Below are 27,462 nucleotides of genomic sequence, written 5' to 3' on the forward strand. Positions count from 1 at the left end.
GTACTCAAGTCCATCTGACTCCAGAGTCCATGCTGTACATTGTATAGCACTGCCTCTATGGGGTTTACATTCTTCACTCATAAATACTTGAGTTCCAGGGTAGTGCTCATTTTGTATATGAAAGATTGTGTATATAAAGAAATGGAATTCTAAGTTACTACCTGATAGGAATTTTGAGAAAGAAGATGAAATAGCAGTTACTACATTGTAAAGAGTAGTTAACAATATGTGTTAAAAACCTACTGTAAAACATTTTCTGTTTTACCTAAATCTCTCTTATTATCTTAATATATTGGCCTACCTTTTTCCAAGATCCCAGCAGTCCCAAGATTCCATTTTCATTATTACCTTTTCCTTGATTTTATCCTTTATCAGTCCTATTAGTATTTTTGTTTGTTTGGGAGGTATCACACAGTAAATATCAAGAAACTCTTCAGATGTTTATATACAGGCAGAAATGACAATAATATTGGGTAAGCTTTATAAAGGTACAGTAGTTCAGAGAGCTTTGTTGATAACCAAATGGAAAAACTGTTTTTTAAAAGCATAACTAGTTTATCTTGAGTAAGAAAAAAAGTTGCTTAAAATGTTTTCAGATCGTTAGCATATTGAGATGACTATTTCAGATTTAATGTATTTGAGAAAATGAAAAGTTAATGAAGCAGAAGACGAGAAATGAAACAGGTGCAGAAGAATAATCATATAAAAAATGGAGGTGATATTATTGTTCTCCAGATTGGGTTACTCTAACCACTGGCAAACTATTTAAATCAAGTAAGACATTTGGGTACAGTGACTCATGCCTATAATTCCAGCAATTTGAGAGGTTGAGGCAGGAGGATCGCTTGAGTCCAGGAGTTCGAGACCAGCCTGGGTAACATAGCAAGACCCTGCCTCTATGAAAAATACACAGAATTATTTGGGTGTGGTGATGCATGCTGGTAGTCCCAGCTACTTGGGAGGCTGAGGTAGGGGGATCATTTGAGCCCAGGAGGTCGAGGCTGCATTGAGCCAAGATTGTGCCACTGCATTCCAGCTTGGGTGACAGAGCAAAACCCTATCTCAAAAAAAAAAAAAAAAAAAAAAAAAAAAAATTAAACCAGACACTTAAATATAGGATAATACATATAACAGAAACTATAAATTTTTCTGAAGGCAGTTTTTATGAATTACAATTAAATTTGATTATACTCTACATTATTTTTATAGGATTTAAAAATTTAAACCCAAAGTATGTGCTTTAATATATTGGTTTTTGGATTATAATTTAGCATCATTTTGTACAGTTTTTAGGGAAAGGTGAGTTTGATTGAAGGCAAGTGTTTTTATAGGAAATGAAAGTTATTTCTTCCATTTTTATGTGCTCATCCTATGTAAAAGGTATTTCTAAGTAGTTTTGAAGATATTAACTGTATTCCCAGCTTCTAGCTTTTTGCAGGGGAGGGGGAGAAAAATGCAGTGTTTATTTAAAGATTGGTTTCTTAAGGAAGATTTTAAAAAGTAGCATTTAGCTTTTTTAAAAAGTGGGTAAATGCATTTATTTCTGCTGTGTTCTAACATAGTAACATGTTTTCCTTATTATGATGACTTCCGTTTTTCCACAATTTTTGTTGATGACAGAAACTGCCATTGTCAACAAGAAATGCCAAGTGAGAAAGAAGATTATGGTGGGTTCTGTTTCTTAGCATCTGTTATTTTACTTTTAGTTTCACACTTTTGGCCATATTATGGGATTTATCGCCTTATTAGTTGAGAGGTAGGCTAATAGATGATAATGAAGATGTAGTGAAATAGTAATAATGATAATAATAATGGTTAACTAATGAACATTTACTATTTGCAAAGCCATATTCACCACACCATGTATTATATGTTAGTCTTTTCAAAAACTTTATGAAGAAGGATCTATTCTTAACTGAAGCACAAAAAGTTAAATCACTTTCCAAGGTACTCACTTATAATCATTGGAGCCAAACTAGTATATATGTATATAAATATACTCTGTGTATGGTTGTTTTTTAATGGTACATATTATTTTGATGACAAATTAAAACTGGAATTTGAAGTTAGTGATAAGATAGTTTTGTTAATAGCCTTAAACAAGTATGACATTTGCTTAGAAATTGTGACTGGTGTTATGTATGATGTCTTTTAGTAACCTTAAACAGTGCTTGAACTCTTTCATCATTGCATTTCTAAGATTTTGCTAAGCTGTTTTGTTATGCATTCCCTATGACATTTTATAGTATTTTATTTTACAACAACTCTGAAGGAATATTTCATCATTCATATAATTTTAGCATCCAAATTATATTTTCATCCCTTTGTTTACCATGAAACATACTTTTGCTTATCTTTCAATTGCATCACATTCTCTTTCTCCTCATTTAAATACCCTTAAAACGACCATAGATCGCTTTTCTAAATCATTATATGTTTTTCTATATGAAAGCCTATTTTGTAACTTATTTATTTAAGAACGCCATTCAGTTTGCATTCTCTTGCTTTTTTCTTTCGTCACATTTTCAGTACTAATCAAGTATTAAAGAAGATTAAAAAGAAAACTAATAAATGAGAGAATGTGGTGGTACTGATGTTAGCTTATCCATTTATTGGTGATTTGCTTGTATTTTATGTAATTAGTTTGATTCCACACAGTATCATTTAGTCTATAGTATGGCACAGTACTCATGGCTAGATTACAAAAATAAGTGAAACTTGGTCCACCTTTTTCTTGTCTATCAAGTTTGTTGCCACATTTTGGCTATCATATCACACCGAATTTTTGGTCTTTTTACGTGGAAGCCAAGAAATGACAGACTGGATACACACAAAAAAATGAAAAATGGTGAAAGAAACAAAAGGAAAGAGAGTGGTGAACTGTAAAAGTAGGGAATACACTGGAACAGCATTGGGTACAAGAGAACAGAAAAGAGTCAGCTGAGGGACAAGAAAGAATACCTTGGTGACTTTGAAGGATGGGATGGATGATTAACAGACCTCTAGGCACTGCGAGATACCAGAAATCTATTAAGTCATAGGATAGTTCCACAGGTCTCTTTGGGGGCTGATGATAACTCGAATACCTACCCTAGATTACAAAAAGGGTAACATTTTGGTGTTACAAAAGTGCACAAGTATAAAAGTACAGTGAGTGTAGATAGGAAGTGAAGTGAAGCAGCTATTGTGTTTTTCTTTCTGAAACAAAGACCAGCTACAGAAGTGAATTCTCTCAGTATGGTCTTTTTCAAATTTACAGGACTCCTGTTGACTTCAATAGCTCTTAAGTTTTATCTTGTACTCTCTACACCTGTAGCTACTTTCCCACACAGTGTCATTACTGCTCATCACGGTGATGAACCAGATTCATCAAGATATGTTTGAATTGTATTCATTACATTTTTAGAAGTTAGGTATATGCGTGATACATTTTAGAAAGATTTCCATAAATGTATTTAAAATTTGGGTAGAATACTTAAAGGTTTAATTGTATCTGTTTATCTCATAGAAACACTAAACCAAACTTACCAGTTGGACATATTTTTACAAATAAAAAAGTCCTTAACCATATTGTTTATATATTATATAGTAAAATAAGGTTGGTTATTGCCAATTTCAAAGGCTTTGAAGTGAGGCAGAACTGGGTTTGAATTTCTGTCTTGTCTCTTGCAAACTCTGTGAATTTTGTATAAGTTCCTTGATCTTTCTGTTTTACAATTTCCTGATTTAAAAATGGATATGTTAATTTGTCTATCGCAAGGAACTGTAACTGGTGATGGCGTATATAAAACCTTTAGCAGTACTGTATAATATTTAAAAACTCAGTCTCTGGAGCCAAACCTGCTCCTGAAGTTTGAATCCTTTTTCTGCCACTTAGTATCCACATGAATTCCAGCAAGCTACTTAACCTGTGCTTCCATTTTTTCATGTGTAAAGTAGGAATAATAACTGTACCCACCTCATGGGATTGTTGTGATTATTGAATTAATAAATATGTATAAAGCAATTGGAATAGTGCCTGATGCACTGTAAGTGTTATTATGCTGTTAGCTACCATTAGCTACCGGTTTGTCAAATCTGAAGTACCATGGTTTGTAAGATACACAATTTTTATGAAACGGTGAAGTTATGTACGTTAGGCCCTATGAGATCCTGAAGTGTTTTCCAAATAATTAAAGGCAATATGTTGTGTCAATAGGTTTATAATACATATAGTAGAGCAAAACAGTAAGGACCATGGGTTCTGGAACTAAATTGCCAGGGTTAAAATTTCCGCACCCACTTAATTAACTTGTCTTCTGTACCTTGATTTTCTCATCTGTAAAATGATGAAAATAATAGTGCATACTTCACAGAGTTGAAGTTTATATGTAAGACTAGAAGAAACTAGTTCAGATACAACCTGAAAACCACTGGATGAAGGCTTTTTTAGGTTTAAAGTTATTTGAGTTTTTGGATATAAACAGACTAACTCTCTGAAAAAGCTCATAAAGCCCATACTTGGGCTTATGCTGGAGCTTATGCTGTTTCTTCAGTGCTAGATCCTCTATTTCCTGAATCCCATGCTTGCTTTTCTTTTCTGAATCCTTTGTTTTATAGAAATATATTTTTCAGATGCATCCTAATAAAGGAGTAATAGAAGCTTGCATACTTGAATATGTCATCATTCTCACATTTAATTGAATATAAGCTTATGTATATAATTGTAGGCTGAAAATAATTTTGCCTCAGAACTATGAAGGCATTCTGTTTTGTTCTCTCATTTTACTATTCTGTATCACTGATCATAGGGCTATGTTGATCTGGATTTGTCTTCTGATTTTCTTATTTTCATTCTCTTTTTTCATTTAAAAATTTTAAAATTGTAGTTATTCAGAGACTTACTAAACTTTTTCTTTCATTGAATGTTTCATTTCGGTTGTTTTAATTTTCTACCAGTTCTTACTGTTTCTCTGATTTTTTGCTTCCCATGCCCCCATTATTACTTTTTTTTTTTTAACGTGATGTATTTTTCTTATTTTGTGGTTGTAACCATCAATTCTAATGTCTGTGAAGATGTTAATTGTTTTGCCTTAAGGTTGCTTCTGCTCTTTGTATTGTATTTCCTCTGAGTTTCCTTCCCTCCTTCCCTCCTTCCCTCCTTCCCTCCTTCCCTCCTTCCTTCCTTCCCTCACTCCCTCCCTCAGTTTTAGTCTCTTGTGTTGTAGACTTTTTGTCAAAGCTTTGGCGTAATGTGGTGCCACATATTTGGTTGAAAGCTGTGTGTCTGGTAGCGAGACTTGTTGCTTAGATAGCTTCATTAGTGTGATCACGGAAAAAGCTGGGGATGCTGTATGATGGTAACTATATGTCTGTTATCTGAGTTCTTAAACTTTCACTACTGGAATTTTCATATATTCTTTCTGCATGGTATATATCTGCCTGCCAACATTTAGGAACCACTTCAGTCCAATTTAACCTTGTCCCTTGATTCCTTTCTGTTTTGCCTGGTAGTTGTAGTTCAGGAACATTTCTGGGTCAAGCTATCGAATATTCTGAACTTCCAGCGAGAAAAGGGAATATGTAAAGTAGGGTAGTAAACCTACATGCTGAAATTTTCTCTATGTAGATTTTTAGCGTTTCCCTCAGTATTCAGTGCTAATGTTATCACTGTCTTTCCAGGGTTTCATTAGGCAAATTATTTTGCTGTTGATATTAGCATTTTCTGTTACCTAGTTTTCAGCTGCCTCTCCGTGCAGAGTGTGTTCCTAGTTACTCTGCTTCAGTTTTTCCTTTTCCAAAATGATGTTGAATTTCTTGTTTGCTGTTGTTTCCCTTACCCTTCTCCTTGCCTTTCTGATTTTATACTATTTTGCCATTTTAGTGATGTTTCAGAAGGGAGTGGAGTTTAATATGTGTTCTCATCTGCTATACTTAGCAGCAAAAACAACAGCCAGCTAGCATTGTGGAGTGCCTTACTATATGCTAGACTTTTTTTAAGTGCTTTTGTATAGATTTTCATTTGACACTCAAACCAATCCCATTAGACGTATACTACTATTATCTTTATTATACAAATGAGGAAGCAGAACAAGTAACTCACCAATTTCACAGGGCTAGTAAGTGATAGAAAGATTTGAATCCAGGTACTGCTTTTGGAACCTGAGGTCTTGATACTTTTACTTTATTAATATGGACCAGAAGCCTACAATACATACTTCTTCAGACATCTAGAGCTACTTAAACTAATATGATACCTTAAAAATGACTTCTAATAAGGCAAGTCACTAGATTTTCATGTAACCAAAACAAAAACCTAGCAGCTTATAAATATGCAGCATATACAAATACATGGAAATTATAACTTATGGAGTGAAGAGTAATTTTTCTGGTAACAGAACAAAACTTTAATATAAACGTTTATCACTTAACATCATTCTCCTAAATATTTTTTTAAAAGAATTGGCATTTACTGACTGAACTAGGACGTAGTGTTCTAACACACTAGGATTGATTAAAATCAGAAAACTGATACGTTTTAATTGATATTTTTAGAATTTTTTTGTTTAAAAATTTGAGAGTAGGAGAAATATAGTATTTGTTTGGAAATATTAAACATTATAAGTAGACAAAACTTTTATTTATTTAAGAAAAATTCTAGCCAAATACTTGAAATTCAAAATATAAACTTAGTTATAATTTGTGTTCATTTCACCGGTTAAAAAAAAACTCTGGTCAGTACATTTTTTTTTTAAAATAATAGTAAGTCACCTCTATTTTGTGTAATTTTTCTATTCTCTTTCTTTAGTATAGATAGAAACCTATTGCCTTCCTGCTGAGGGTATAATTTCTGAATCTAGACGATGTGCTGTCAGCACAGTGAAGCAGGAAATTATTCTCCTGTGTCAGCTGCTGCTGTTAAAGAATAAAGAAGGTTTGTGGTAGGATGCATTTCTATTATCTCTACTCACGAATCTTATATGACATGCAAATAGATTTCAAAATCAAGAGAGTTCAAAGTGTTTAGTAAAAAAAGATAAAAAAATTCCAAGCGTATTTTAAAATGTTATGCTTTTTATGTTTCAGTGTTAGTAGTCCTCAAACTTATTCAGCTTATTCAAGTAATAGAGCAGGGATCCCCAACCCTGCTCTGGTCCGGTCTGTGGCCTGTTAAGAACTGGGCCACACAGCAGGAGGTGAGCTGTGGGGCCAGCAAGCGTTACCACCTGAGCTCCGCCTCCTGTCAGATCAGCAGTGGCGTTAGATTCTCACAGGACGGAAACCCTATCGTGAACTGAGCATGCAAAGGATCTAGGTTACTTGCTCCTTATGAGAATCCAATTAATGCCCAATGTTCTGAGGTAGAACAGTTTCATCCCGAAACTATACCCCACCCTGCACCGTGTTGTCTTCTGCTGTAATAGAGCATTTGGAAATTATATTCTTCGGAACACTGGACGTGTTAGTACATTAAATTTAACACTGGTTGAAGCAGCAGCAGTAATAATAATAATAGTTATATGAAATTTACTGTGAGCCAGAGATGGTTAAAACGACACGCTTTTCATATATCAGCTGAATTAGTTCACACAATAAATATATGAGGAAAAGATGGCACAAAGATGAATTTGCCCACATGGTGTGGGTGTATTCCTTTATATATGTGAATGAGTATGTCTGGTATGTATATATGTTTATGTATGTAAGTATATATATTTCTAATATCTATACAATTAGAGTCAGGGATGAGATTTCCTTACATTCCATCCCCAAAGTCTGTGCTTACAACTATCACGTTAGGCAAATATAATTTTATACAAAATCTGATAGATTCTATTATAGTATACGCAACTGGTGGTAGTTATCAAATATTGAAAATTAAATAAAATCTCAAAATGAGGCAATTTTATCCCTTAAGCTAATTTTTCTACTAATTGAGGAAGACTGCTGTTACTTGATTTTTATCCCCAAAAGCCTCAGGAAATTATAGAACACCACTTTGACAGTTTCTTTATGTGACATAGACAGAAAGCAAATTTATATTTTCTTATTCAATAAAACCTTCATTTTACTAAATTTATATAATCACTGATTTCAGTAACACATTTCCACAACTTTGTGGCAGATCAAACTGTAATCTTTTTCCTCTGAGAAAATTATTTAAAGACATGCATTATTAAATATGACAAATCATGTTATAGACATTTTTAAAGAGTACTAAAAAATTCATGTACCTTTCAGGCATCCTTAAAGTAGGGAGATAGTCTTAGAGTCATGATATAAGTTTGGTATATGATCTGTCTTGAAACATTATATTTTAGTTGATATATAGTAGATGTACATATTTTCAGTATATACATTAGGTACATGTTTACAAATTATACAAAATGTATTAAATTACAATAATTTATTACAATAATTTAATGCATACAATTTAATATATTACAATAATTTAATACATTTTGTATAATTTGTAAAGTTCATATCAGTGTAATCAGGATATCCATCTCCTTAAATATTTGTCTTTATGCTAGAAATATTTAAACTATTCTTTTGTAACTAGTTTGAAATATACAAAAGGTTATTAAAGTCACTCTACTGATCTGTCAACCACTATCAAACTGTATATTTGTACCCATTAAGCAACCTCTTTTTATCCCCCCACTCAACCCTTCCCAGCCTCTGATAACCAGTCTACTCTCTGTCTTCATGAGATCCACTGTTTTAGCTCTCACATATGAGTGAGAACATGCATTATTTGTTTTTTTCTGTGCTTGGCTTATTTCATTTACCATCATGACTACCAGTTCCATCCATGTTGCTGCAAATGACAGGATTTCATTCTTTGTTATTGTTGAATAAACTTCCACATATATGTGGTATAGAATCTATCTTGAATATCATTCATTGATATTTGGATTTGTAAATGTCAACAACAATTAATAATAAGAGATCTCATATAAAAAAACTGTCTACATCATTTTAGAATGGCATTAACCTTTACAGTTAGTCCATTTTAAAAAATGGTGGTTAAATAACATTCCCAGAGTTGTACTAACCAGTGTTCGATAAACGATGACAGTAAGAATAAATTCCACATTTGTTAGATTCCAAAAGGGACTTTAATGATACTCTTTAATGTGGCTACCAGTATATTTTATATTTTTCTAAAATTGATTACTATTTCTTTTTTTAGGAAAGATGCATTATAGCCACAGAAGCGACAAAGGAAAATTAAATAGGAACATTATATACAGTAGTGATTATACCAGGAGCATGGAGGAATCTACATACTTCAGAGAAATAATTGCTACTTTTTTTTTTAACTTGGAAAACTGCTTCTTTCTTGTTGAAAATTTATCTCAAAGTTAATATAAAATTATCTTCTCCCTATAAGTTTTCTTTTGCATCCAAGTGAGGTGCATGATATGTAGGCAAGGAGGGGAAATTATCCTTGTGTTCTTCTAACCAAAAGTGTTCTGTTTTACTTTGCTCAAATAATATTACCTTATTCCATCCTAATATAATTATGTAGGCTGGAGAATTTTAGAATGATATAAACACAGTTTGAATATTTTTAAAAATATAATCTTACATATCAATATTGTTACGTCCAATGCATTATCTGGCTTTCTGAAATGAAAATAGCATTTTGTTAAATGTTGCAAAATGGCCTATCTAAACCATTTTTAAAAACAACCTTCCTATATAGAAATTATACTTTTATTGAGTTTTATGTCATAGTTTGTCATAGAGTATGTCATGGATTATTGACTATTACTGAAAAAACAATATTTTTGCACTTAAATTTTTTTAAATTTACTTCTATTTCCATGTAATTATCCTAAATCCTTTGCTTCCTGACCCTCTTAGTAGAAGAACTACTTTTCTTTAATTAATGGACTATTTTTTAGAGCGGTTTTCAGTTTACAGAAAAAATTTAGCAGAAAGTCCAAAGTGTTGCCATATATTTCTTTTTGTCCCAACTCCCTCTGCTCCTAACACAGTGTTTTTTTTTTTTTTTTTTTTTTTTTTTTACTATTAACAATGTATTATTAACTACTTTGTTTAGCCATCCACCTGTGTTGAAGGACATCTTTGCTTCCAAGTTTGGACAATTAGTGTGGTACAGTTGTTACAGCTGATGAGCCAAAATGGAGATACTCTTATTAACTGAAGTCTATAATGTATCTTGGGATTCACTCATTATGTTGTACATTTTTATATGTTTTTACATATATATAATGACACGTACCCATGTCGTTATATATTTGTAAAAAGAAAACCTCCCTGTTTTCTACCTGTTCGTTCCCCCTTTTTTCCCTCCAAGGCACCCTTGGTAACCACTGTCATTTACTGTCTCTATAGTTTTGCCTTTTCCAGATCATCATTTAGTTGGAATCATACAGTAGGCAGCATTTTTAGATTGACCTTTTTTTTTTTTTCATTTAAGGTTTAAGGTTCCTCTTTGTCTTTTTATGGCATGTTAGCTCATGTCTTTTAATCATGAGATAATATTCCATTGTATGGATGTATCACCATTTTTTTAATCCATCCACCTGTACTGTAGGACATCTTTGCTTCCATGTTTGAACAGTCATTAATAAAGCTGCTATAAACTTTTGTGTGCAGATTTTCCTGTAGGCATATGTTTTTGATTCATTTTTGTAAATACCAAGGAGCATGATTGCTGTATGGTATGTTAAAAGTATGCTTAGTTTTGTAAGAAACAGTTAATCTGTCTTTCAAAATGGCTGTAGTGGGCCGAGCATGGTGGCTCATGTCTGTAATCCCAGCAATTTGGGAGGCAGAGGTGGGCAGATAGCTTGAGCTCAGGAATCCAGGACTAGCCTGGGCATCTTGGCAAAACCCTGTCTCTACAGAAAATACGAAAAACATAAAAAATTAGCCAGTCATGGTAGCATGTGCCTGTAGTACCCAATACTTGGGAGGCTGAGATGGGAGGATCGCTTGTGACCGGGTGGGATGTCAAGGCTGCAGTGAGCAGCCTGCACTCAAGCCTGGGCAACAAGGAGAGACTGTCACAAAAATCAAAATGGCTCTACTATTTTGTATTCCCACCAGTAATTTCCTTCTGTTGTTCCACAACCTCACCAGCATATGGTGATGTTGGCATTTTGGATTTTAGCCATTCTAATAGGTGTGTAATGGTATCTTATTGTTGTTTTAATTTTCAGTTCCCTAAAGAGATAGTATGTCCCCACAAAATTGATGTGTTAAAATCCTAAATCTCAGTACCTCAGAATGTGACCTTATTTGGAGATGTAATCAAGTTAAGGAAAAGTTATAGCAGTAAGTTTGAATCCATTATGACTGGTATCCTTATAAAAGGAGAACTGTGTACAGAGATGGCATGCAGAGAGAATGTCATGGGAACATGGACTGCCATCTACAAGCCAAGGAGAGAGGCCTGGAAAGATACATCCTCAAAAGAAATCACCCCTGACAACACCTTATTGCCCCTTATAACCTCCAGTACTTAAGCCACCCAGTTTGTAGTGCTTTGTTATGACAGTCCTAATATACATAAGATATTGAGCATCTTTTCGTATGCTTTTTTAACATCATTTTATCTGTTTAGTGAGGTGTCTTTTCAGACCTTTTGTCCGTATTTTCTAATTGTTGAATTGTGAGTGCTTTTTTGATATTTTGGATACTAGTACTTTATGAGGTATGTGTTTTCCCCTATCTGTGGCTTATCTTTTCATTCTCTTAATAGTGTTTTCCACAGAGCAGAAGTTTTAATTTTAATGAAGTCCAACTGATCAATTTTGTTCTTACATGGATCTGCTTTTGGTGTCGTATCTAAAACATCATTGTCAAGCACAAGGTCACCCTGATTTTATCCTATGTTATCTTCTAGGAGTTGTATAGTTTTATCTTAGGTGTATTTTGAGTTAATTTTTGTGAAAGGTTTATGATTTGTATTTAGATTAGTTTTTTTTTTTAATTTTAGTTTTTGATATGTGGATATCCAGTTGTTCCAGCACTATTTGTTGAAACAAACTATCATTGCTCCTTAGTTACCTCTTCTCCTTAGTGAAATTACTTAATTACCTCCTCTCCTTAGTGAAAAATCAGTTGACTGTGTTGATATGGGTTTGTTTCTGGGCTTTTTTAATTTCTGTTCCATTGATCAAGTTGTCTGTTATTTTACGAGTACCACCCTGTCTTGATTACTATTGTTTTATAAAGTTTTGATTTGGATAGTGTCAGTCTTCTAGCTTTGTTCTTCTCCTTTAATATTCTGGGCCTTTTGCTTTTTTTGTATAAAGCTTTAGAATCAGTTAATTGGTATCTGCAAAATAACTCACTGGGATTTTGATGGGTATTGCATTGCATCTATAGATCAAGTAGGGAAGATCTGACATCTTAACAACAGTGAATCTTCCTCTGAGTACATGGAATAGGTCATTTACTTAGATCATCTTTGATTTCTTTCATTGGAATATTGTGGTTCTTCTCACATAGATCATGAGCATATTTCATTAGTTTTATATTGAACTTTTTATCCTTTTTTGGTGTTAGAACAACTACTTTTTGCACAATTATAAGAAACATTGACATAAGTCTTAGAACGAGCCCCGATAATTGTGTGATAACAAATTATAGTAGCGGATTATTTATTCCTGGTTGACATAAGTGATAGCTGTTGTTGAATTAAATATTACTTATGCTAGAAAAGCTTAGAGGTATTTCATCACAACTTGATTTTTTTCAAGTTATGTAGGTTGATATTATTAAGTAACAGTGAATTAACGTGTTAGTTTGGATGAATTGAGTTTCCATGATTTTTCTTACACTTTTAAATTTACTTGTAACTGATATTTCTTTCTACATCCTGTGAGAAAGTAGAGTAGAAAAAAGGTATAAATTTAGAACTTAGTTTTGTAATTTTGACTCACACTTCATCTTCAGTGTGTTGTACCTCTGAGAAGGAATGACTGATGAAATGATAAAATATGTGTTGAATATACATGTCATAATTCAGGATGATAAGTAATTGTTAAATGAATGAGAATATTACATGAATAGTTATAAACATCAATGTAATAGAATTCTGTATTCTCAAAAGTGTGACATTTAAAAAGAGACAAGGCCATGCATAATTTAGTCATGTAAAATACTGATACCTTAATTTATCTAAAAGGAATTGCCTGATTTTTAAGAGAATGCCCATTAAATATTAATTTAACTCTTAAATGCCTGGAGAGAGCATGATTCCATTTTGTGGAAGATTCTGTTATTAAAGTATGAGTCAGAGCAAAATATTCTCTAAAATTGTATTTTAGGTTACTGCAACATGAATATTGAAAGTGTTCCTGTAAAACAAGAATCCATCTAAACTCTGTTTTCTTTCTGTTTTAGTCTTTCCTTCTGTAGAGCCTTTTTTATCTACAAGCTTCTAAGTTTGATGTCTTATTTAGGAGATATTATGTTTTAGCTTCTGTAAAACTTAGTATTTTGTACAAATGCACAAAATATATTCATGTTATTTAATTGCTTAATATTACTGTTTACAAATAGACAAATATTTCTGTAGCTTTTATACACAAGGAAAAACGCTAAGAAATTATCTACAAAATAGCCATAGTTAGGTAATTGCTGATTGTTCATAAGAATAATAAATAAGAATATGATAATTTAGGTATTCAGCCTAGTATTCATAGAATGTTTTAGAGAAATGAATAGTCAAAATCACTACCTCGTTGGTACTAACCATTTTATAATACAGTATGAATTGGGATGGAGAATTAAGTGGGAATGGGAACATGGAGTGGTTTTATTTTTCTCCAGTGTGACCTTTTTTGTTTACGATTAGTCAAATCGTTCTTTTTTGTTTCTTTTACTTGTCTGAAGATGATGTCATAGATTCCTGGGCACTTTAATTTAATCTGACTTTAATGTAGTAAAGTCAGTTTAACTTGAATTTTAACCTCATAGCCAACTTATAACTCAATTTCTCTTCTTTCAGTCAATATAACTTGGACTTTTCTGGGAGATTATAGAGTGTTGGGAGAGGTTGAAGTCTAGTCATTCCCTTTGCTCAATCCAGTGAGTGGAGAATGATCTGTGTTTTTGTTTTGTTTTGTTTTGTTTTGTTTTTTTCCCCTCTCATATACCTATTTCTCCTCCTGTGTGCTGATGATGTAAGGGGAAAGGTAGAAAGAGAAAAGACTTTCTTATGTAAGTAGTACCTTTTGTTCCCTTTTTTCTGTTTCTGCTCCATTGCCTCACACTGACTAGTCCTTCTTTCCTTCCCTTCCCTCCTTCCCTCCCTCTCTCCCTCCCTCTCTCCCTCCTCTCTCTCCCTCCCTTCCCTCCCTCTCTCTCCCTCCCTTCCCTCCCTCCCTCCCTCCCTCCCTCCCTCCCTCCCTCCCTCCCTCCCTCCCTCCCTCCCTCCCTCCTCCCTCCCTCCCTCCTTCCTCCTTCCTTCCTTCCTTCCTTCCTTCCTTCCTTCCTTCCTTCCTTCCTTCCTTCCTTCCTTCCTTCCTTCCTTCCTTCTTTTTCTTCCTTTTCTTTCTTTTTTTTCACCCAGGCTGGAGTGCAGTGGTACAGTCTTGGCTCAGCGCAGCCTCTGCCTCCCAGTTTGAAGTAATTCACCTGCCTCAGCCTCCTGAGCAGCTGGGATTACAGGTGCACACCACCATGCTCAGCCAGTTTTTTTGTATTTGTAGTAGAGATGGAGTTTCACCATATAGGCCAGGCTGGTTTTGAACCGTGGCCTCAAGTGATCCGCCCACCTCGGCCCTACAAAGTGCTGGGATTAAAGCTTTGAGCCACCAGGCCGGGCCAAGTCCTCCTTCTACGAGGACAGGAGATGATTACTAGCTCTCTGATGGGGCACATGTACACAACTTTGGTGGGGAGTGTGGGGGTTGTTTTTGGAGTGTCATACCAACCATTTCTGAATTGTCTTTTTCTACTCTTTCTCCGTTTTTACCTCTCCAGTACATTCACAGCTTCTGGCTGCTTGAGTCCCCATCACCTGAAGGCTCAAGTCCAGCTGCTTTCACTTCACATTCACTACACTCTTTGCTTTTGCAGAGAGGGAATCCAATTATCTGTACCGTCTTCCAACTCCATGTCTTTTCTCCCTCTCTTCAAATAGGCACAGAGAAGGGAAGTGGGCATGGGATAATAAGCAAGTCTAACACACAAGCAGAGGTCCAACTGAGAGATGAGATACCAGTCTTCCCTTCTTACTAATCTTTTAGATGAACTCTCGCTTGATTTGGACTCTCAGCAACAGCGCTGTTCAGCTACATTAAGTCAGTGAAGCAAACTCTGATGATTGCCTCGTAATGGGGACAGGAGAAGGCACTTCTGGATAAGGAGGAACTAAGGAAGGTAAAGATGTTAAAGTTATGGAGGTGGAGTTGGCTCTCATTTGTTTAAGTCTGTCTTCCAAATATAAAATAGTTGATAGATGCCTTTGTTCTTAGCCTTGGGTTCTAATTGCCAGCCCCTGGGCAATGGGGAAAGTGCTACCTGATATCTCATTATATACATTTTACCAGTCTTGCCTAGTAGTTTTATTCCTCCTAGCTACAGTGAAGTTCATTCCACTACAGCTGCTGTTGTAACCCTTTTAAACAGGTTATATCATTCCCTCAGTCAAAATACTGTAGTGACTTTCTAAAACAGTAAAAACAAAAACCAAACCCAAAGTCCATATTAAACCTTGGAAGGCCCTAGATGATCTGACAGCAGGTTAAGTTTTTGATCACATGTTCCTATCTCAGAGCTTTGCTATCACTCTACCATCTGCCTCTGTATGTGGTATTCTAAAACTCCAGAAAGTAGACTCACTTCATTTCATTCTTCATTTAAATAATGCTGCTTCCTTAGTGTTCTCTGAATACACTTAAAATAGTATATTTGTTCTCTTCCCATCACTTGCTTTATTTTTGGTTTATACACTAATTTTCATACATTACATTGTATATTTAATAGTTTATTATATCACTTATATTAACATGATTCTCAAGAGGACAGGACATTGACTTCTTTGTTCACCACTTTACCCAGTGCCTAAAATAGTCCTTGACCCATAGGAAACAATGGATATTTTGTTGTTGAGTGAATAAATGAATCAATGAATTCTAGCTATTAGATTCAATCTTTAGAAAATATATTTAACTTATCCTTCATTATTTACTCTTCCAGTGTTCTACATAGTATAATTTTAATTTTTATCACTTTTATTATTTCTAACTGTATATTCCCATTATCATCACCCCAGTTGAATCATCCATACCTATAATTCATTTTCTATGCTGTTAGAATTATTTCTTACACAATATTTACTTAAATGCCACTGTTGGGGTAAAACATTCGAAGATTACTTAACATAATTGGTCCTGTGCCTATTCTCCTTCTCTTCATGGTTCTTACATGGACTCTATTCCACTCACATCCTTTTCATTGCAGTATTCTGAATGCTAAACTATGCTTCTCTTTACTTCTGTGCCTTTTTACATAAAACCTACTGCTATATATATATTTTTTACTGTGTGAATACATAAATGTAACTTCTATGAGAAGAGTAGAAAACACTCTTTACATTTAAAGTCGTTAGGAACCACCTGTATAGTTGTTGTATGCTATTGTTTTATATGTATTAACAAGTCTTTTTTCTCACTGAGTATCTTTAGGATTTGTTAAGAATTTACTTGTCATTTTATAAATGAGTATTTAAGTTACCACAATCTTGAGGAGCATACACCATTTTGTAATACTGTTTTGTAATATTGTGAATTATTTTAAAGGTGAGGATAATCCCTTTCTTTTTGGAGGATATGTATGTATGAATGGTTATTATATCTTTATATCTACAGAAAAATACCTAAAAGGAGTAGAGAAAATGATTCATACAAATAAAAGTATTATGTGCATTACTTTTTTAAAAAATGTGATCCCCTGCTAGATTCTTCAAATTTAGATTTTTTGGTTTGTATATTGTTATATAAATAAAAGACTGATAAATGAAATGACATTATTAATATAAAATTTAAGCAAAATGTTTACTATATCTGACTCTATTCCAAGTCAATACAGTGTGTGAGAAGGGACCAGTGTGTCTTTTTGAGAAATGCAGACTCCAGAGGTATGTGGCAGGATTCTAAAACTTATACTTAACATTTTTATTTTGAAAATAATGCAGAAATGTATAGTTTGTGATATTGATCTATTTTAGAAGACATGGCTAAATAAAAGATAATATTATGAAATTATGTAGCAGTAAACAAAGGTAGAATCCCATAGTTATTTGAGGTAGCTCTTTTGAACAATTATTGCTATTACTGGTAATAATAGGCCAGGTATTATATCATGTATCTGATATGCATTATTTCATTTTGTAGTTGGAATATCCATTCAAGTTACTATTATTCATTTTACATGAGAAGAAACAGCTGCTCATTTACACATTTAATTTAGAAGGATTACTTCTGTTTGTTCTGTTGGGTTTCTTGAGTATAATTTATCAAAGTTTCTTAAACTACATGAGAGGTTACAGAGCCCTTTAAAACCTAACAAAATGTTATGGCCCATTTCCCCTGAAAATGTGTGTATGGACTCACATATTTTTATTTTACTATGCAGTTTCCTAGAATTCCTAGAAATCTTAAATTTCATTTGTGGACTCTAGATTGGGAATCTCTGTTCTATATCTTTTAAATAAAGAGCCACATCTTGTCACTTAAGGAAAATAATTTACATATTTACACTATGCTTTATTATAGAAAGAATTTAAGAAAGCTGAAAGAAAATTGTCAGCTATCTCTCTAACTCCACTGAGTATATGCCAAAGTAAATAAATTCTATTTAATTAGCAAGTGAGATTCAGAAAAGTTTGACATATGGTATGCTAATGGTCAGGTTTGTTGGACTTTGGCACAAAGCATCCTCAGTCTGTTTCAGAAAGAAACGTAGGTGCGAATATTTTGAATAATGTAAAGTTACCTCTTCAGAGTAGTATGTACATAGTAACTTTTGTGCCTCAAGCTAGGAGATGAGATAGTACCTTACAGCCTTGTGATTCAGTGATGTTTCTCAGAGAATAATTATTGAATTTGATTTTCTGATTCCATCAAAGATAAATTATGTGGACAGGTTGTTGTAGTAAAAGCAGAATGTGGTAGTAATTTTCTGTACTAATGAACTAAAGTGATCTTAAACTTGGTTGACTCATTGTTTATATGGGCTAAGGACGAAGACTGTGTTTAGGGTCTATCTTAATTTGATTTTGGAGAAGAAAAGTTGTATTTTTATAAGACATCAGTTGAGGACTAATTTCATAAAATTATTTTTAAAATATAAAGTCATTTGGAATTTCAGAATAACTTTTTAAAAATCCGTTTTAGATATTTTAATGTACTTGTGCTTCAGTTTTGATATCTTACCTATTTTGTTTTTTTCCCCCTTGAATTCTCATTGGAACCAAAAACATTAATTAGCTGAGCAGAGTAAAGAATCTTGTTGTATATGTTGGCCTGGTTTTAGGTAAATTTCTGTAGAAATAATGTTATAAATCAATATAAGTATTTGGGTTTTATTTTTTAACATACACATATGTTTTAACATTTGGTTTATAGTTATGTTGTGAATTGAGTAAGTGTATTTCTGCCTTTCCTGCAATCATTCTTAGCATTCAATTTTTAAATGAATGATAGCCCATCTGCGTAGGTCTCTGTGACTGAGTGATGTATTCTGTTTTGCTGTGGCAAAGTTTTCAGACAGCCACTTTGTTCTTATATATTTTCATTTTCTATAGTACTTTTCATCCCTGTATATATGTACAGGAGTCACTTCACCCACCACCGAATTGCAGCCACTTCTGAGGTGGAACGCAGCAACTGTTTAACAGCGCACTTTCCCCTAGGTGCTGACAGCTGCAGAAGAAATTGTACATGATGCTGTACAGAAGGTATTTCTCCACTGTGCCATCTGCAGAGTGAAACTGACTAGGAGTACTACATAGACTGTAAGTTTCTTGTGTACCTGCCCTAGACTGGAAAACCCAATAAGAGAAAATAACAAATAACTGGGAAACATCATCTAAAAATGTATTGAGGTCAGTTAAACTTAGTGCTGCTCTCCCTGGCTCTAAATTTTATTTTAGGATCATCTGATTGGTATGAAATTAAATAACAAATAGATGGATGCACTCCTTTTTATTCTAAAAGCAAATGAAACTAAAATGCTTTTATCAATATTCTTCACTTTGAATGGAACTTAATCATATTGTTTTTAAATATTTTTAAGTAACCAAACCAATGTTATAAAATTTCAGAGCCATGTTGTTAAAATAGCAAAAAAAAAAAAAAAAAATTGTAATTCACCAGGAACGTCTTAATTAGCTTTGCTTCCAGTGTTTTATGTCTTGGTTTTAATACTTTCTTTTGGAGTTTTGCAGCAAAGCCAGTTTATGATGAACTAGTTTTGATTCTTAGGATTGGAAACACCAAATTTGACTTCTTTTTAATTTTTATTCTTAATTTTTCTGAGATGAGGTCTCGCTCTTTCACCCAGTGTGGAGTATGGTAATGTGATCATGACTCACTGCAGCCTCAACCTCCTGGGCTTAAGCGATCTTCCTGCCTCAGCCTCCCAAATATCAAAGATAGCCTCCCAGCTATCAAAGTAACTGGATGCTTGCACTATAGGCATGCACTACCACACCTGGCTTTTTCTTTTTTCTTTTTTTTTTCTTTTTAGTTTCTGTAGAGATAGGGTCTCACTGTTTGAGACTAGCCTGATCTGGAACTCCTGGCCTGAAGCGATCCTCCCACCTTGGTCTCCTGAAGTGCTGGGATTATAGGCGTGAGCCACTGTGCTCTGCCCATTTTTTTTTTGTTTTTCTTTAACATTTGGGGAGGAAAGCAGGGGAGAGAAGAAACAGTAAATATTTGAACTTCCGCTTAATGTAGTTTTAGTCTCTCCCATTTAATTATTTAATGAGGTTTTCTTTTGTAAAAGCACTTTTATAAGAGTGCTATCTTTTGTAATAGTTTGGCATGTTTATGCCTTATAAAATAGAGAAAATATCATTAGAAACAGCTGTGTCTGTTGTTACACAATATGATACGGTATATTATATTTATTATTTTAGGGTTTTTTTAGTCAATAGTATGACATTTTATCTCTTTTTTGCTACATTTATAGACTGCTCTATGTAAAAAAAATTAGAATCTCAGACTTCACAGAGTCTTAATCTTATTCAATATAATGTCATTTGGTTTAGGTAACCAAATGTCATAAGTTAAATTATATTGTGCACATATCTATGTTTATAGATTCTTAGTCAAAACAGATAAAAAATAACTTCATTCCACAGTTTGTTTACTTGTAAAATGAGTTGGGTAGAAGAAATGATTTTCTAGGGACATTTAAAGTGTTTTCTGTTTAATTCAGGGTTAGGAGTGTATGTATTTAGAATTGTACCTTACCAAGATATTTGGGCTTCAGTGACTTTGTTCTAATTAGGGTATTATTTGTGTTAATTAAATGCTGAGTGATAATGTTTTAGAATCAATAGAGGGGGTTGGGTTTCCTACAAAGATTTTCAATTATCTATCTAATTTTGTAGTGTAGATAACTCCACTGTTTTGAAATGTAATTTTTGGACAATGCAGCACAGTTCTTAATATCTTATTCATCATGGAAGCATAAAGTGAGTAAGAATAAAAGGCTTTACTTACACCAAGTGGAAATTTACTTAAAGGTTACCAAAAACTCATATTGTAATGAGGCTTACCCCCTTGCATAGATTTAGTATTTCATTTAATAGTCAAAGCACTAAAGAAGTAAATATCAATACTTAAATATTTACAGTTTACACATAATGTACCTATGTATCTCTAGCCAAGAGAGTATTTTTATCAATATAGGAAATATTTGAATTGCTATAATTGATTCTTTGGCACTTTCTACAGTGTTATTGTAAGTATTACTTAATCCCATTCATTTTATTTACTGAAGTCATCATTATTTGACAGAATAGATTATATGTTTTATATATTAAATTTTGGTTGAAAAGGTACAAACTGTACCTGTTTTGTGTGTCCTAGTATCTATTTTTAAATTATATAAGTTATTTCTTATATTTTAGACTTTATGTGGATGATATAAGTTTGGCAACTTACTTGATTCAATATTTAGTCATATGAATCTTGTACTTTATTATACCCGTAGTGTATGGGATTTGAAAAACAATCAGATGGGAACTTTTTATTGAATATACTTCTGTATTATTGAATTTAATGAAAATATACTGTTTGTGTAATCAAAAATAAACTCTTGGTGGTTCAGTTAAATTATTTATTTGGAACATTTGTTTAGTTTTTTAGAGTTTATCACCATTTCATAAAATAGATACCTCTTATCTCTATTGGTGATTTTCAAAGGGCCTTCCTCATGCTTTGAAAGGCCAGAATTGTGAGCAGGATTATTACTTAATTAGTACTCACTTAATAATTTTGGAATTCAGAAATAAATTATAGGTTATGAATAAAGTTTAATGAAATATTTGTTTTCCATCTTTTCTCATTATAATTTTCTATTTGTAATAGGAAAAATGAAACAAATGCATAAGTTATATGAATTTATTTTATTTTATTTTATTTTATTTATTTATTTATTTTGAGATGGAGTCTCGCTCTATTGCCCAGGCTGGAGTGCAATGGCACGATCTCAGCTCACTGCAACTTCCGCCTTCCCGGGGTCAAATGATTCTCCTTCCTCAGCCTCCTGAGTAGCTGAGACTACAGGTGCATGCCACCACACCTGGCTAATTTTTTGTATTTTTAGTAGAGACGGGGTTTCACCATGTTAGCCAGGATGGTCTCGATCTCCTGACCTCATGATCTGCCCGCCTCGGCCTCCCAAAGTGCTGGGATTACAGGCATGAGCCACTACGCCTGGCCAAGTTATATGAATTTTTAAGTACTTATGTATGAATGATATATACTTAGACCTCTTGTGATAATGTCCTGGCAACATCTAGCTTTCCATTAGAAGCTTTAAGAAGAGCTACTAGAACCAGCTGAAGAAATAGTGAAATTGGTGAGAAAATAGGAAACTATATGGCAGTATATTTTTCATTGCATAATTTATTCAATTTAAACTAATTTTAAAGAACATACATTTTAAAATAGAATTTTAGTCCATAATTTTTAATTCTCAGATGTTCTCAGTTTTACAAAATACTCTTTTAAATTAGGTACATATTTTTATATCCATCTCAAATAGATTATATTTTACATTATTTTTCTTATCAGATTTATCTGAACAAATTTTATTTGTTAGACGAAACACCTTCAAATGTTTTACTGTAAGTAATAGGGAGATGATTTTTCAGTGTAGGATTAGGTGGACAATTCTTTTTACCCTAAGTCGTCAGTATTTGAGTTACTTCATTTGATAATCAAGCTTTAGTATTTCATACATCATTTCTTGTTATCCAAAATATAATTTATATTCACAGACTAATATATGGAATTTGAATTTAATTGTTTTAGAATTAAAAAATGAAAAATTTTTTTTCTAAATGGTTTCCAATAGATTAGTGGAGGTATAATACTCATATCTTTGCTTTTCTTATTTTATATATCAAATGATTTATGCTTATTTTTATAAATTTTGCAGTTATTTTTCAATACATTGAAAATTTTAAATGTATAAGTTTGCATAAAAGACTACTGATGCCAGAAACCTCATTATCTTTAATTAATCTTAACTGAATTAAGCATTTATTACTTTAAAATTTTTCTATAATTCTGAAATTTCTGTATGTCTTGTGGGTAAATGTGTGTGTGTATATATGTGTATATCATCTTTCTAATGTATTTTCTGAAGTGTGGTCTCGAATCCTGACTGCCACTTTGTAGGTATTAATCAAGTGTAAATTGCTTAACAACTTTAAGGTTGTTTTTTAAATCTGTTAATTGGGAATCATTTCACCTACCTCACAGGGTTGTTGTGAGGAAAAAACAATAAAACATATGTGAAAGAGTGCTTAGCATATGGATAGATGTGCAGTGTATGAAAATGAGTGTTACCAGATCTTCAGTGGCCCCCATTTTCCTCGGGATAAAATCCAAATTCTGTGTCATGGTGTGTGTTCTGGCTCGCCCTTATGTCTTCAGCCCCATTTCTTTCCTTGCAAACTGCACATATTGATTTATTGATACTATAGTCTTCATAGTTCCCAGGATATATCATGCTTTCTTTTTGACTTTTATCAGAATGCACCATTCTTTTAAACTACTCACTTTGTCCCCTCTATCCCTAGGCTACTCTCCTCTGTATAACTCAGCCTCATCTTTCAGGCTTTGCTTTCTATTGCTTCTGCACTAAGATGTCTTCTGTCCCTTCTTCCTCACTTATATATTTTCTTGGATGATCCTTCTACGTGATCCTATGGGCTGTGTTTATTCTTTTCAGCAATTATTGCATGTAACGTAACTGCCTTTGTACTTGTCTGTTTCCTCTACTAGATGTAAACTTGGAGAGGGTGGAGCCTGTCTTATTTGCCATTTTCCTCCACTACTTAAGAGTTTCTGTAACTCAGGAAATATTTGAACATTTTATAAATAGATGTGTTTCCCCTAAACAAATTCGCAACATAAGTAATATGAGTACTACTCCTTAAATAAAGCAATTTGGATTCTATATTTATAAAATGTATTTCCGGTCCCACAATAATCATAACAAAATGATGGCCATATAATTGGTCTCCTTTGCCCACCATTTATCACTCTAATGGGTTTATTAGAAAGACTCAGGGTGCAAGCAAAGTTACTTTATTCTCTCTAGTCACTTTACACACAATTCCATTCTGAATATTATGTTTTCTACCCCTTGATAAAATTCTGTTTAAGTGTTGTTATTTCCATATCTTCTCTATTCTTGCTTTTCTGCTGCTGCTTGCTTTTTTTCTTCTCAATTTTTTTCTTTCATTCTTTCACTCCTCCTTTTCTCACTCTGGCATTTTAAAATAGACTAAATTTTCAAGTAATGAAGAAAATGTTTGATACAGTTTTAAATTCTCCTCCAATGTAAAATGTCTTTTCTACATCAACCTTGCTCAAAGAGGGTTTAAAAACCTGAATAAGGAAGGAAATAGGTTGGTCAGCTAGTAGGCTTTTGCATTATTATTATTATTATTATTATTATTATTTTTACCTCATCTTTTCACCCTCCTCACTGTGCATCACCTCGATTTTCTGAAGTTTGGGGATTAGAAGCAGGGAAGAACTAATTGGTAGTAAAGATACTTTGGAAGTCTTAATGGGTTCTTCTCTTGCTTTTCTGGATTCATCAAAGACTTCTAGTATTTGGAGATAACCCAACTATAATTCCTTGATGCAGTTGACACCTTCTTTGTCTGTTTTTGACTACCTTCCTTAGTTTCTGACTTTCTGGTTTATCTCTGTCCTATTTGTTTTGGAGTTATCTTGTTTTTTGTTTTCATAGTCCTTTAGGTAAATTCCTTTAAAAATAGATTAGCGCTAGTTCCTTTCCTAGGGATTATCTGTCCCATGGGAAAACATATTTCTTTACTCCACCAACCTACCGAAGTACTGGCCAATTCTAAAATAGTAGCCCAGACTGAGGACAGGAGTCTTTAATTAGTTACCGGTCCTTGAGTGCCCAATTCTGAGTGCGTCATTGTGCTACTTCCTTCTCAATCAATCTATAGGCTCCCTTCCCTCAGTATATGTTTATAGTTTTTATTTGAATGGTGAGCTAAATATAGCCTGAGCAATTTTTGGCCACAGTCTTACCAACTGTTGCCTAGATGATCTGTCACCTCATTTCTAGTACATTGAACTTGTTCTCAACTTTGGATCATCGGCTGAAAGTGAGATAACAAGAAAATTCTCGTTTTAATATCCTGTTACACTACCATTGTGGCATTGTGGCCGTAATAGGAAGCTTGCTTTTCTATGAATGTCCCTCCATTTCTATAATCCCATGCCTGGTCTTATGCTGTTCTGATTTTGGGATGTCTTTTCTACCTTTTTTTTTCTGGGGTATTCTACCCAGTCTTCAATGTCCAAGTTAGGTAAAGTCTTTATTAGTCTTGGCAGATAGAATAAATATTTCTCTCTAGTGTGTTCTCATTAATACTTTGTTTCATGTGTTATATTACTTGTAGATATGTCTGTCTCTCTGACCAGATTATGAGACAGATTTTGAGACAACAACTGACTTATTTATTGATGAACTCCTTATTGGTTAGCTCCTGTTATGTGTTTAGGACATTATTTGCTTAATTAATTAATCTCTTCTGAACACTCAGATTGAAGTTTGTAAAATTGTTAAGTAATTAATGCTTCTATCTCCTTATTTATTTTTCTCCTTGTTCCAAAAAATGTTTGAGGGAGCAACTGTTAGTTTTTATGCCTTTTATCATATTTTTTGCTTTTTGAATTTTTAATTTTTATGGATACCTAATAATTGTACATAAGTATGGGGAATATGTGAAATTTTGATACATTCGTAAAATGCATAACGATCAAATCAGGGCAATTGGGACATCCATCACCTCAAGCACTTATTTCTTTGTGTTAGGAGCATTCCAATTCCACTCTTCTAGTTATTTTGAAATATATGATTATTATTTTTTAACTCAATCATATTTATTCTTAGGTAAATTTATTTTAGGTTTTAGTTCTGGTTTGGGCTAAATTAATTTTCTCCCATTTTCCTCTGACTTCTTTATTTTTCTTTCTCTTTAAACTTCAGTCTCTGTAACTAACTATGATAAATAAAGATAACTAGATAATTCAAGCAGCTTCAAGTTGCAAGTAAAAATAAATAATTAATTTAATTTAATAGCTGTAATGATCTGTCACCTCATTACTACTTTTTTTTTTTTTTTTTTTTTTTTTTTTTTTTTTTTTGGCCATTACAAAATTTTCTGTTTCCTTTTTAAATTCTTCAGGGTTTCAGATTCCATCTTTAGATACAGTCAGAAATGATGAAAAGACAAGTTATTGGTCATAAAAAGGGTTGGTTGTAAAATAATAATATTCCTATAACAGAAAATTAAATTGTTATATTTATTGGGAGTAAAGTTCTGTTTCATTCAGACATTATCCTGTTATTTTTAGTGATTACCCTAAATAAATTGTCTCAATTTGAATGCAGTACCAAATTTCTGCCATTCCTCAAGAGGATAATAATTCAGTCTTTATTGCTGAAAGTTAGTCAAAAGTAGAATTATTTAATACATATAGTCAGGCAAATTAGTAAAAATTAGATAACCAAGAAATCCAAAAATCATTTTAAGTAGAGAAAATTGAAAAATTCCCTCTATTTAAAACTTTTCTTTTACCTGGAAAGTTCCAGATGAGTACAGCTAGTACACTAAGAAAAGAGAATACATTTTGTCCCTTCAAATCATATTGCTAAAGGCTGAAAGATGATAAATCAACTTGCCATATAATAGCCCAGTGATCTTTTTTCTTCCTCATTTTCATGTTGTTGGAAATATGAAGTTTTTAATAGCTATGTTTACCTTACCTACTAACTTGCACCAATATGACTGGTGACATTTTAATATTTAATTTTGATAATTTTATCTGTTAGCACTTACTGACTTGGGAATCTTAGTGAATGGACATTCTGACCTTTACATTAGGTTAAATGTTATAGATGGCAGATCTCAGGATCAGCTAAATAAGGTGCCAGATATTATAATATATAATATATATGATTTCTTATGTGCAGTCATACTTCTTATAGCAATAACATTTTGTGTTAGTATTTTCATAAGAAGAAACAAACTACAAAATATGGCCAAGTGATTCTCAGTTTTAGGTATCAAGAAACATTGTTTATTCCTGTGATTTTTCCTGCTCCTCCACCCTTGCAATAATTCAAACATTCTATTTACACCATCAATAAAATATATTTTTCTTGTATTTTTCACTTAGTTTAAGGTGAACAGTGATTTAGGATGGAACTTTGAGATTAGGAAGAACAAAATTCTATTTTTCTGTTTTTGTGAGCATACTCGGGGAAACTAAAATGCAATAGACTTTTTGGCATGCATCTAGTATGTATCAATTATAAATAGGAAAAGTGATACCTAAAAATATAATTTCCTAAAGTATGCCACCTGAAATATATTTCTTTTAAATACTTGTTTTTCCCTTTCTTTCCTTATAAATGGCTCATTCAGTTTTTGAATTGTGATCTTGTATAGGACTTTAGAAACCCTTTTTTAGTGGGTCCAGTAAAATGTTAAAAATTAAATAAGTGATTAACTATAAATTTTTTCATATGCCTTGTTCTTTATTTCATATGACTAATACTAGATTGTGTTCCTATACAAAATACCTTACTCATGTTACAGGGAAAGTGCAAATAAGAAAACAGCCATCAATTGATATTTGTTTTTTATACTTCTCTTTGCAACTACAATTTCACATTTTCCCACTGTGCTTC

General features: G+C 33.0%; 1 protein-coding gene across 7 annotated transcripts in view; it reads left to right on the top strand.

The window, feature by feature from the left end:
• The window catches only part of NOVA1 (NOVA alternative splicing regulator 1), a 464,491-nt gene that overhangs the window by 336,774 nt on the left and 100,255 nt on the right, over positions 1 to 27,462 (top strand). Inside the window, exons 1-3 of one of the 7 annotated variants that reach the window (XM_050799752.1) lie at positions 13,613 to 14,055; positions 15,219 to 15,351; positions 18,887 to 18,988. The exons of the other annotated variants lie outside the window; for them this stretch is intronic. The gene's annotated coding sequence lies outside the window, so the exon portion shown is untranslated. Of the gene's footprint in view, positions 1 to 13,612; positions 14,056 to 15,218; positions 15,352 to 18,886; positions 18,989 to 27,462 lie in introns of those variants that run through there. 7 annotated transcript variants of the gene reach the window in all.

The sequence above is a fragment of the Macaca thibetana genome, chromosome 7 (genome assembly GCF_024542745.1).
Source record: "Macaca thibetana thibetana isolate TM-01 chromosome 7, ASM2454274v1, whole genome shotgun sequence".
Lineage (NCBI taxonomy): Eukaryota > Metazoa > Chordata > Mammalia > Primates > Cercopithecidae > Macaca > Macaca thibetana.